Raw genomic sequence first — 11279 nt, forward strand, 5'->3', positions numbered from 1 at the left:
TAAAAGAAATCATAACAAACCCATCAAGAATAGAAATGAAGAGCAAACAAAAGATAGGATACAGTAAAGTAAACCGATGCAATGTCGGGCAAAGAACATTACAATACCTCATTCTTAAGTACCAGGAGAGCAACCCACTGAGCGTCAAGAATAGAAATGAAGAGCAAACAAAAGATAGGATACAGTAAAGTAAACCGATGCAATGTTCTGTCTATTTATTGTTCGATCGCTTGTTCCGCGCAACAGTAAGACATCTATGAATTTGCTCCAAACACCATCTTATAGATGCTTGGTCCATAACAGGTAGGGATGGCAAGTGCATTGGATACATTTTGTGGTCATTCTTATGGAGCTAAGCAATACCACATGCTTGGTATCCACAAGCAGAGGGCCATGCTCATTTTCCTATTAGCTAGCATTCCACTAGATATCGTTTGGGCCAACACGGGCTAAATCCTTCTCTTGTTCAAGCAAGATCCTCAGATATCGGCGGCAGTAGGATCCTATGTCGGTTCATGATCCCAACCATTTTCGCATATGCGCTTCTGCAGTGCCACGTCAGGTTTCTGCAGATGCAAAACAATGTTGTTCCAACGATGGTCAGTTCATGAATCACTAAATTGCTGCATATTTCATATGTTGGTTTCTGGTGTTCAAATCTGGACTCAGAAACAAAGGCGTTGCTTTGGCAAATGCTATCTTGTACTGGATGAACTATAACAGACAATATATATCAGAAATTCACCGTCTCTTAATAGAACTTGGAGCGGTTTCTCTAAGGAGGCCTTTCATGGGACTCTTGGATTTCTGAAACTGGTAATTCTTTATGCTGTCATGCTCTGGTAACTCTCAAGCTTTTATCTTCTCCTAGTTAACTTTTGGCCCAAAAAAAAAACCAATAATAAAAATAAAAAGAGATCGGTAATAAATTAAAAACCTGCAAAACAACATACGACGTAAACGATGGTCAAAATCCTTCTGCAAAATCATTAATGGGCTGTCAAACCTTTTTGTTCTAGGTGATTTAATGATGCGATTTTTACAACTTCGAAGGGATTAAATTTTCTTATTAATTGGCTCTGACGCTATTCTTTGTACAATATCGGCATTGGTTTTCATGATTCTCTGTAGCTTGAAGTAATTATGATGTTTCTGTTTGGTTCATTGCCTGCAACAGCTTCGAGATTTCGTCATTCGATATGATGGTCTTATTATCAGGACTTCTTCCCAACCCAAAACTTGAAACGTCAGTCCTCTCAATCAGGTGCATCAGTTCTTTGTATCAACAAGAAGCGAACAGAATTGCTAACCTCTTGCTCTTGGCACCAGCCGCTATCATTTTTAGGCAATGTAAATTTAGTACCTTGTGCCTGTTTCAGCCTGAACACTGGCTCCTTGGTTTACACGATACCTCTAGGAGCCAGTGGTTCAATAAGGTAATCCCAACTGCTTAAGCTTTATTTACTTTAGCAGATCTTGCAAAGAAGCAGCTATTCCACAGTCTAGCACTTTTTTGGCCTTAATTTTGGTAGCACGAGAGTTTAAAATGAATGGGCGCTGGAAGACCACGAGCCGCTCGTTTGGCACTTTATGTTTCCTTAATGCTGGTCACTATGGAAGGCTTCCTTACAGGTACTCTCATGATCTACGGTCGAAGGGCATGGGGTCAACTCTATAGCACAGAAGAAGAAGTCGTGAAATATGAGGGAGATAAGATAATACTCATTGCAAGTTCCCATTTTTTCAATGGCATTCAGTCTGTGTTTTCAGGTATACTTTTCTTATTATTGCAGTTTAATGGCGCACCTGACCTACTTTAACTTTGAATGATTATCCTGATAATTAGGGAGGGAAGATGGAGATGTGTCAAATCTCAAATATGTTCAAGTCAAAATCGACTCGTACTTCGACCTTTTTGATGATATAAGTTGCAATTTTTTGCGGGCACTGCAAGAGGATGGGGATGGCAAAAGATTGGAGCTTTCATCAATTTGGGTGCCTACTTTTTGTTGGGTATTCCGGTCGCCGTATTCCTAACTTTTGTCTGTCACATTGGTGAAAAGGTAAATCACAATTACCTACCATTCTACTGCAATTCGTCATTTGCCTTCATTGTAACTAGTAGTCAATCCGATTTTCCTATAATTGCTTCGACATGCAGGACCTCTAGACCAGGATTATAGTTGCACTATTTGCGCAAGCATTGTTACTTGTCGTCCTAACAAGATGCACCAACTGGGAGAAAGAGGTATTTTACCATGAATCGATAAATTGAACGTTTTAACCATGCAAAGTATTCTGCCAAGAGTCTGAAACAAATGTCAAATCTGTATACATCAAGGTCGATCTCAGAAATCTCTTTATGAGGATCTTATGCCGTAGTCCACCGCTCGTGTGTTCTTTAGCATAATTTGGTCTTTACTTCCTGGACTTGTGGAGAGTACCTGTGTAGGCGGATCGCACATTTTCTGCTTTATTCTTGATCAATTAGTAGGACATGAAGAAGTCTCTGCAACAGCTACTACAGATCATCACAAAGTTGAGCTGTTCTTCTCCGACCTTTTTAACTGAAGTCTGACATAAATTAGTCTCCAGGAAGTATCAAGACAATGTTACCAGTTTGAACTTCTCCTCTTTGTTGGTTCCGAGAATACCTATATCTCTGGGGGCTAACTTCCAGGCATCAGACTACTTATCTTGTCCAGGACCACCTCCTGAGTCCGGTCAAAGGTTTGCTATACATTCCGAGGAGATCACAAAAATTTGCTTTCTCACGAGTCAAAATCGAATCTCAAGAAGTTACAACAAGCATCGACACCTTGCGCTTACGGTAAAATTCTCCATCATCCATCCGTAGTATAAATTGTTAGTGATTCCTACAAGAGATGTTACGTTTTTGCCACTGTTCCAAAAGGATCATTTGGCCATTGGGAAACATAGCAACAATTGCTGTTGATCTTATCATTCAGTGATTCCAACGTTCTGAAAAGAACTTTAAAATGAGAGAAAATTAATGCTCCATTAGTCGCGAGTAATATGGAAAAAGTTTTAAAAAATTAAATTAGCTTAGTCGTTTACTATCATGTTCATTTTCATTATAGAATAATTTTGCTAGTTTTTAAAGTGAAGTTGAGGGTCATAACAAAAAACTTTCCAACTTAATGATAATGCCATCACAAGTGGCATAACTTTCCTACTACACTACAAAGTGCCATAACTTTTTTAATCACTTAAGTGACATGTTGATTAAAAATCATTCACTTGAGTGTAATCCGTGATTTGCGTACTAGAAAATAAGAGGTGTCATTAGTTCAATTTAAATATGAGGAAATGGCTTGCTCGAGAGATAAAAGCAGCAAAAGAGTGCATAAATGATGTCGTTTTTGGCCATTTTGTTGCACCAAATAGATTTGTAGATGAAATCCTAACTTAAGTGATTGAAAAGGACTATGGCCCTTAAATGAGCGCCTTACGAAAGTCCCGACACTTATGATGTTATTTTTCTTTATGCTTATTCTAGTTCACTTTTGCATAACAAGGGCGTTAAGGAATTCAAGAAAATTGAATTTTTTATTTATTTCATTCTTCCAATTCATTAGTGGGCTATACTTATGATAATTAGATTAAAAAAAAAAAAAAAGCTTGACACAAAAGATGAACAATTATTATTGTTAATCTAGATTGGGAATCATCGTCTCATGAATGCCTCTTAACGTACGCTTGCGGCATCTTGGATTATCTTCTTTTGTTCTCTTAATTTCTCTATATGATGAACCAATTGAAAATAATGTTTGCAGTTGTATGATTGCCTACAGCGACTTTGAGAGTTGGTCCTTCGAGATGAAGGTCCTATTCTCAGACTTCTTCCTAATCCGAAAGCTTGAAACAAATGTTATATTGATTGTATAACATGAAGCTTGAACTTGATCTTGATCTCGATCTTGGGAACCTTTCTTTTCTTTTAGAAAGATTTATAGCTGTTTTAGAAAGGTCCTATTGTGTGGAATTCGCGCTTGGCTAACTCTAGTTTATCTTTTTCGTACCAAGAAAGGCGGTCTAATTTACGTATTCATTTTTTTATGTCGACTAGAGGCCATATCTAAATGGGGCTATGTCACATTGTTACTGGGGTATGAGGGGTTCTCGGGATATCAATCTTTGTCGTAGCTTGCCATAATTATTCGCGCGATTCTTATGTGAAAGCCGTTGAACATATGACGCATTACTACGTGAGATCGGTTCGTTGGATCCATTATTCTGAGTTATGAAAATTTGGTTCATTTAATAAAAATAATTATATAATTGAAGAAAGATCTGTTAGAAACTTAATGTATCATTTAAGAACATTTTTTTAGTTTACTCTCCTTTTATTCATCTTTTAAAAAACTCTGAACTTAGTAAAAGACAGATGTTGAAGATAACATAATAGATAAGCTAATGATCACTGGTCAAATCTGTTGACAGATGTTTAAGGGTCAGTTCGTTGACTCCACTCTATCTCTTCTCTCTCTGCTAACCTTCTCCCATAAATGTATGCGATAAGTTCGTTCTCTTTCTCTCTCCTCCAACAAAACTGAAGAGATCACGACGATTTTGTTGGGTACTGGCTATTTTCATTCTTTTCATCGACACCGTGCGACGTCCAGGGGCCTCACCAAACCTCCTTTCATTGTGTCCTGTTTTTCGCTCACTCAGTCCAATTCTTATCGTGGGCAAGTAAACAACATATCGTTGCTGAGATTACGAAGCATACGAAGCTGGTCCAATTCTTCTCTGACGTCTCCGATCGTAGCTCCGTTTTCATCTATTGACCAGGTGATCTGTATTGTTTTTTTTTTTTTTTTTGCTTGCTCTGTTTTTGTGGAGTTTTGAAGACCTGTGTTCAGTTGGTGAACCCGCGGATTAATCGCATCAAAACGAGGCTGTACTGAATTATTTGTGAGGTATTGTGACCTTAATATGGATTTCATTTGCTGTTAGACGAAAACGTACCCTCGTTTTTTGGAACAAAATCAGGATTTCCTACGCGGATAAAATGTTTGACAAAATGCCTCAATGGTGTAACCGAGGATTGTCCATGTTTTCATCAGTTCTGAAATGCGTTAGTGTGAGTCACTTGTCTCATTTGTTCTCTAGCATAGGGATCCAATCCAATTTCATTGTTTTTTAGTTCTCCAATCTGAGCATCTTTCCTTCTTTTTCCTTGTTTTGTGTTCTTGTATGTCTCTGCACCGACTTCGGCGAAGAATGACCGGAGACAGATCAGATAAGAGTGTGGATATCCAACAAAATTCGAAATCAGGTTCTGGTTAGCATAATTTTCCACGCTTATTGCCTTGTAATTGCACTGTGATGGCTGGATTAGGTTATTAATGAATGAATTCCGGTAATCGGAAATTACTGTCAGTAGGAAATAGCCAGAGTAGATGGCCGGCAATGAGAGAGTAAGCTTGACTGACAGCATTGAAAATAGAAAATACAAACAGAAAATATAAAATGTAAGATAAAAAGAAGAAAATATAAATAGAATATAAAAGAAATTTAACAAAATAATATGCAAAATAAGATATGGCTGGTTATAATGAGGCCAGGTTGGGCTAGGAATTTGTGGGTTGACTGAAATGGATTAAGAATGGATATGTTTGGAACAGGTCGAGGCTGGTCTGAATTTGAGACCCAACATGGACTCTTAGGTCTGGGCCGGACCCACAAATTCGGACCGGATGCTCTGACCTTATTTGAATCCCTTTATTTCACAAATAAAAAATAAAAAACTTTGAAAATACACAATGCCAGTAAGTAACTAGGGGTACGCTGCTAGCAAGCTAGTTACTAGCACTTTGCATAAGCATAGGCTAGCAGCGCAGGGCCTAAGCTCCAATGAACGTACCTTAGGCGCGGACTCTACTATGTGACCCTACTCGGAGGTAGCCAACCGAAGTTGATTTGGTGTCTACCTTCTCTATTACTATCCCCGATTGCTAATAATATCTTTTTCTTCCCCGATAACATGGAATACCCTCTAATTGCTTTACATCTAAGGGATCCTAAGGCTGGAGGAGGCCTCGCACGAAGCAGTTTAAGGACTTAATTAGGTCATAAAATAATTAAAAATAGAAAATATTGGAAAATAATAACTCCAAAGTTTTTTTTTTTTTAAATAGGAAGAAGTTTAGAAATTGGATTTTGATTAATTTTATTATATTTTTAGTGCTAATACTAGTTTAGAATTAGTTTTGGATATTCTTAGATTAAATGCACATAGCTTAGGAATCAACTACTGGCCCTTTATATATACCATGACATTGTTGGCACCTAAATTTTAGTCGACAATTAAGTGCTGATTTTGATATGGAAAGAAAGACAAAAAAAAAAAAAAACAATAATACAAACCAACAAATAAAAAGCCAACTTGGACCCATTACAGCAGCCCATCTCGTGTACCCAAATCAACTACCTGCCCTCGAACGTCTCAATCCATGCTCAAACTGGACTTTCAATGGGAAATCAGTAAAAGAATTTGATGGGTAGCCCATTAGAAGAACCAATGAATCAAATTACTTTGGGCTAGCGATTTTAGGTTCTGCACGGGTTCTCCTAAAACCTAGAACTTACACATCAGAAACAGGTTCCTCAGGTTTTGGAACCTAAAACCTACCTTATCACAGGTTACATGATCGGTTCCAAGGTATTCTCAAGTTCCACCTGTATTTTTAGTTTAACTATTGCAGTGAATCATCAACTTGAATTATCACAATTTACTGCTACAATCCATGGACCACAACTCATATTTAGATACATGAATAAATATAAAACATTAACAAAGTAAAAGTCTTAATAAAAACTATTATCGAAAAGGGAACCCGAGACTATTGGTTCCAAACTACACATTCATCATTGGATCCCATGGAATAATGCAAGTTCACGCGAAATTCATATACCAAGAAAAACGCAAAAACTTGTTACAAGTTTCAGATTTCAGGATCCACCTACCCGACACTTGAATCTGAAACCTATCCATTGAAATAGGTTCTTCAATTTTTGCAACCTGGAACCTACGCTTCATACCTTGGAACCTAGAATCGGACAGGTTTCCCACCGGTCAATGCCATTTTTGATATTGGCCTCAACCCAACTAAAAAGACCTCATTCTAATGAAGTGTGGAAACAAACTCATGCGCGCCCAAGAATAAAAAAAGGTAGATCACCGAGGCCAGCAGTCCCTCGGGGGAGAAGATACAATTAACTGAACTTTTTACTCTTCCTTCTCTATCTCATGACTCTCTCAATCAGAGAGGGACGGGATTATACCGCGCACACACTAGAACATCCTCAAAAGATATCACTGCAATGGTCATGAGGATGAAGAGATTCGTAGCAATAGCTGCCTCCAAATTCAATTGAGGAGGAAGATTTTGATGAGGATGCACATTGTCTTTATGAAGAATGATCATGAGGAACTTTTTGCCAGAGGAGGTGATGTATGCCTTCTTGAAAACGCGAGGATTGTAGAAGAGGATTGTGTCAATGTTAGAGGCTTTTCAGAATAAGTGGATCCCAACGGCACAAATGAGCATGTGTCGGATGGACAAGATTGGGTGGAGATCCCGCCGTAAGCCCTCCTCGGTTCTCTGCTTGGGGACCTTGACAACGTGATCGTTGTACTTGTCAATATCACCGAGCAGAGCATCGGAGACAGCGTGTGGCAGGATATCATCCTCCACGTGACTCTGTCCATCTGTCACATCCTCATTTGTGTCGTTAAAATCCACTTCTTCTAACAGGCCTCTGGCATCTTTCACAACCCATGCATTTTCGAGAGGGTTGGCATCACCTTCTCCGACAAAAAGCTCCTCGTAACCATTGCAATCTACTTCGAAGGACAATGCTCATGCTCATCCCCACCTTCCTCGACAACGTCACCCGATGTCCGCTGCTGCTAAAGAGTGTTGGCGGGACGATCTTCTCATTCACCTCAGCATTTTCCTACGCAGTCTTCTTCTCCATTGGGATGGAGCCTTTAACATGGTGGTACAACTCAAAGATCTTACTGTAGAGGTTGAGTGCGCAAGGCTACATAATCGGCATCGCTGTTAGTTGACCTGTGAGCGGAGTGTTATTGATGATGTTCTTATAACTATACGAGCCTATCACCATGGGCGGGGCCTTCTTGTTACTTGCAGTGATCGCAGGCGTCGCGTGGGAGTTTTTCTACACGGTGATGCTGCAGAGGCGGGGGCGGACCCAGAAGGAGATGGGACAGAATTTTCGGTAACTACACTTGGGGTCCACTGCGATGTGATTGAGACGGGGGGTCGTTAGGGAAATATTAGTAAGGTAGCGGGATATGGTAGAAATTGGTTGCTTAGAGTATTTAGAGTAATTATGCATGAAAAAAATTGAACAAAAAAACAAATACAATGTTTGAATTTTCAAAGGAAAATCTAAGATGTGTATGGAACATGCAGAACACAGGCACGGCGTGGTCGGATACTTGTGGCACAAGCACAACACGAGCACGTCAGAGAAAGAAACATCTGGCGATGCCTTTAAAGGCATTAACTTGGTCATTTTCCGCTGAGAGAATATGTAGGATCTCTAAAGCTATCGCCTATTTTTTTCCCTCTGCTGCACTCACTCTGTGCGCAAAAGCGCAGAGGAAGCTATCAATGGACGCGGAAGAACCGAAACAGCATTTAGAGTCACCCCAGTTAGCCGTTTCCCAGGAGAAGAAGGCGTCCGCATCGGAGAATGGATTCAAGAGAGACGAGATCTTCTCAGAAATGAAGCGGCAACTGTTGTTGGCCGGGCCATTGATATATTGTTTGCAGGTGATCTCGGTGATGTTGTTGGGTCATCTCGGAGAGCTGGCACTTTCGATGCTTCCACGGCCATGTCCTTCGCTTCTGTGACTGGCTTTAGCATGTTGGTAAAGACAACAATTCCTGTTTTAATCTTCAGATAAACCAACCAAGAGATGAAAGATTTTGAGAATCAGAAAAGTAGCATCATACTATGTCACTTGCATGAAAGTTTTCTTCCAGGATGTCATTTATCTTGAAAGATGTATGGTGCCACTTTTATTATTGACATGATTATAGGAGTTCTCTTTCCTGCTGATTAAAGAAAGTCAAGCCATTGTTGGGTCAATTAAGACTGCTTGGGCTCCTGCTTTCCAAGTACCAGGAGATTGCTCGTCTATTAACAGTAGCTCCTTTTCAGATTATTGCAGTTTGACAAAAATTGATCTACCGGACATGTTCTCTCTCAATAAGCTCTGTGAACTATGGCAATACACTCCTGATGCTCCTAGCGAGGCCTCATTTGGGTTCCTCGGATATAGTGACAATCTTCTTGAATTTCATTTTGGGACTTCTATGAATTGCTCCAAACACCATCTTATAGATGCTTGGTCCATAACAGATAGAAATGGCAAGTGCATTGGATATATTTTGCGGTCAGTCTTATGGAGCTAAGCAATACCACATGTTTGGTATCCACGAGCAGAGGGCCATGATCATCCTCCTATTAACGTGCAGTTACTGGCAATATATGTCAGAAGTTCACCGTCTTGTAAAAGAACTTGGACCAGCTTCTCCAAGGAGGCCTTTCATGGGATTCTCGGATTTCTGAAATTAGCAATTCCTTCTTCTCATATTCTCTGGTAATTCTAAAGCTTTTATGATTCTCCTAGTTCAGTTTTGGCACAAATCAGAAACTTGCAGGACAGTAACACGAGACAAATGATGGTCATAATCCTTCTTCAGAATCATTAATGGGCTGTCAACCTTTTAATTCTAGTTTATGTTCGTGATGTGATTTTTACGACTTCGAAGGGATTACATTTTCTTATTAATTGGCTCTGACGCTATTCCTTGTACAATATCAGCATGTGTCTTCATGATTTTGTAGCTTGAAACAATTACGATATTTTAGTTTGGTTCGTTTCCTGCAACAGCTTCTGGATTTGGTCATTTGAAATCGCCGGTCCTCTCAATGAGGTGCATCAGTACTTTGTATCAACAACAAGCGCACAAGTTTGCTAACCTCTTGGCACCAGTTGCTATCATTTTTAAACAATGTGAACTTAGTATATTGTGCTTGTTTCAGCCTGACCACCTGCTCTTTGGTTTACGTGATACCGCTTGGGCTCAGTGGTTCAATAAGGTAATCTTAACTGGTTATGCTTTATTTACTTCAGTAGATCTTGCAAAAGAAGCATCTATTCCTCAGTCCCACATTTTCTTGGCCGTATCTTTGGCAGCACGAGAGTTTCAAATGAATTGGGCACTGGAAGACCCTGAGCAGCTCATTTGGAAATTTATGCTTCCTCAATGATGGTCACAGGATGGCTTGCTTGCAGTGGAGGGCATGGGGCTACCTATATAGCACAGAAGAAGAAGTTGCGAACTATGTGGGAGATACGTGGGTACTAATCGCAACATCCCATTTTTTCGATGGTATTCAGTCTGTATTTTTAGTTATACTTCGCTTATTATTGCAGTTCAATGGCGCCCCTGACCTAGTTTAACTTTGACTACATAACCAGGTACTTAGGGAGGGAAGATAGGAAATGTGTCAAATCTCAAATGTGCTCAAGTCAAAACCAACTTGTAGTTCGACTTATTGATGGTATAAGTTACAATTTTTTTCAGGCACTGCCGGAGGACCACCTCCTGAGTCCGGTGAAAGGTCTGCTGTACATGCTGAGATTAGGAATTTCTTTATTTACTTTTCTTCTTTCCTTCAAGCTCACCGAAATTTCGTCCCCTCTTCCCCTCTAACATCTCAACGTCAATATTTACTACCAACGCCAGCGACTATTGTTACTTCACCCTCATCAGCCGCCAATCATGACAGTTAACAGACCGCCGGTCACCTATTCCGGCCATAGAATCTGGCCATCTAGAAAAATGCTGGCGGCCATGTTGCATTCTTGCTTCTCGAAATTTAAATGGTTATCATTTGTTTGAGAAAATGCCTTAATGAAGTCGTATGCACATTTGAGAGGCATCTTCTTGAATCTGAATATCTTGTTGTCTACCATTTGTTCACTTTATGATATGTCCATTTGATTCTCTTTCCATTTCTGATTCCTGTGGTTTAGGCTTGGGCCGGGGACATGCATATGCCATGCTTGCTTCATTTTCGTTTTACCTCACTTATTCATTTTGTCTTAAGACTTTGGTTTGTTAACCTTTCTTCTTATTAGAATGCACGTATGAGTGAATTATATTAAAGAGTTAAAGAAATCCAACATCAGAGAATTGAAACGGTGT

At 39.6% G+C, this 11279-nt stretch overlaps 2 pseudogenes; both read left to right on the forward strand.

Moving 5' to 3' along the window:
- The first annotated feature begins 156 nt into the window (after positions 1–156).
- LOC115736139 lies at positions 157–5693 on the forward strand (annotated as a pseudogene).
- Positions 5694–8669: 2976 nt separating this feature from the next.
- Positions 8670–10531, forward strand: LOC125314681 (annotated as a pseudogene).
- Positions 10532–11279: the final 748 nt, after the last annotated feature.

The sequence above is a fragment of the Rhodamnia argentea genome, chromosome 4 (genome assembly GCF_020921035.1).
Source record: "Rhodamnia argentea isolate NSW1041297 chromosome 4, ASM2092103v1, whole genome shotgun sequence".
NCBI lineage: Eukaryota > Viridiplantae > Streptophyta > Magnoliopsida > Myrtales > Myrtaceae > Rhodamnia > Rhodamnia argentea.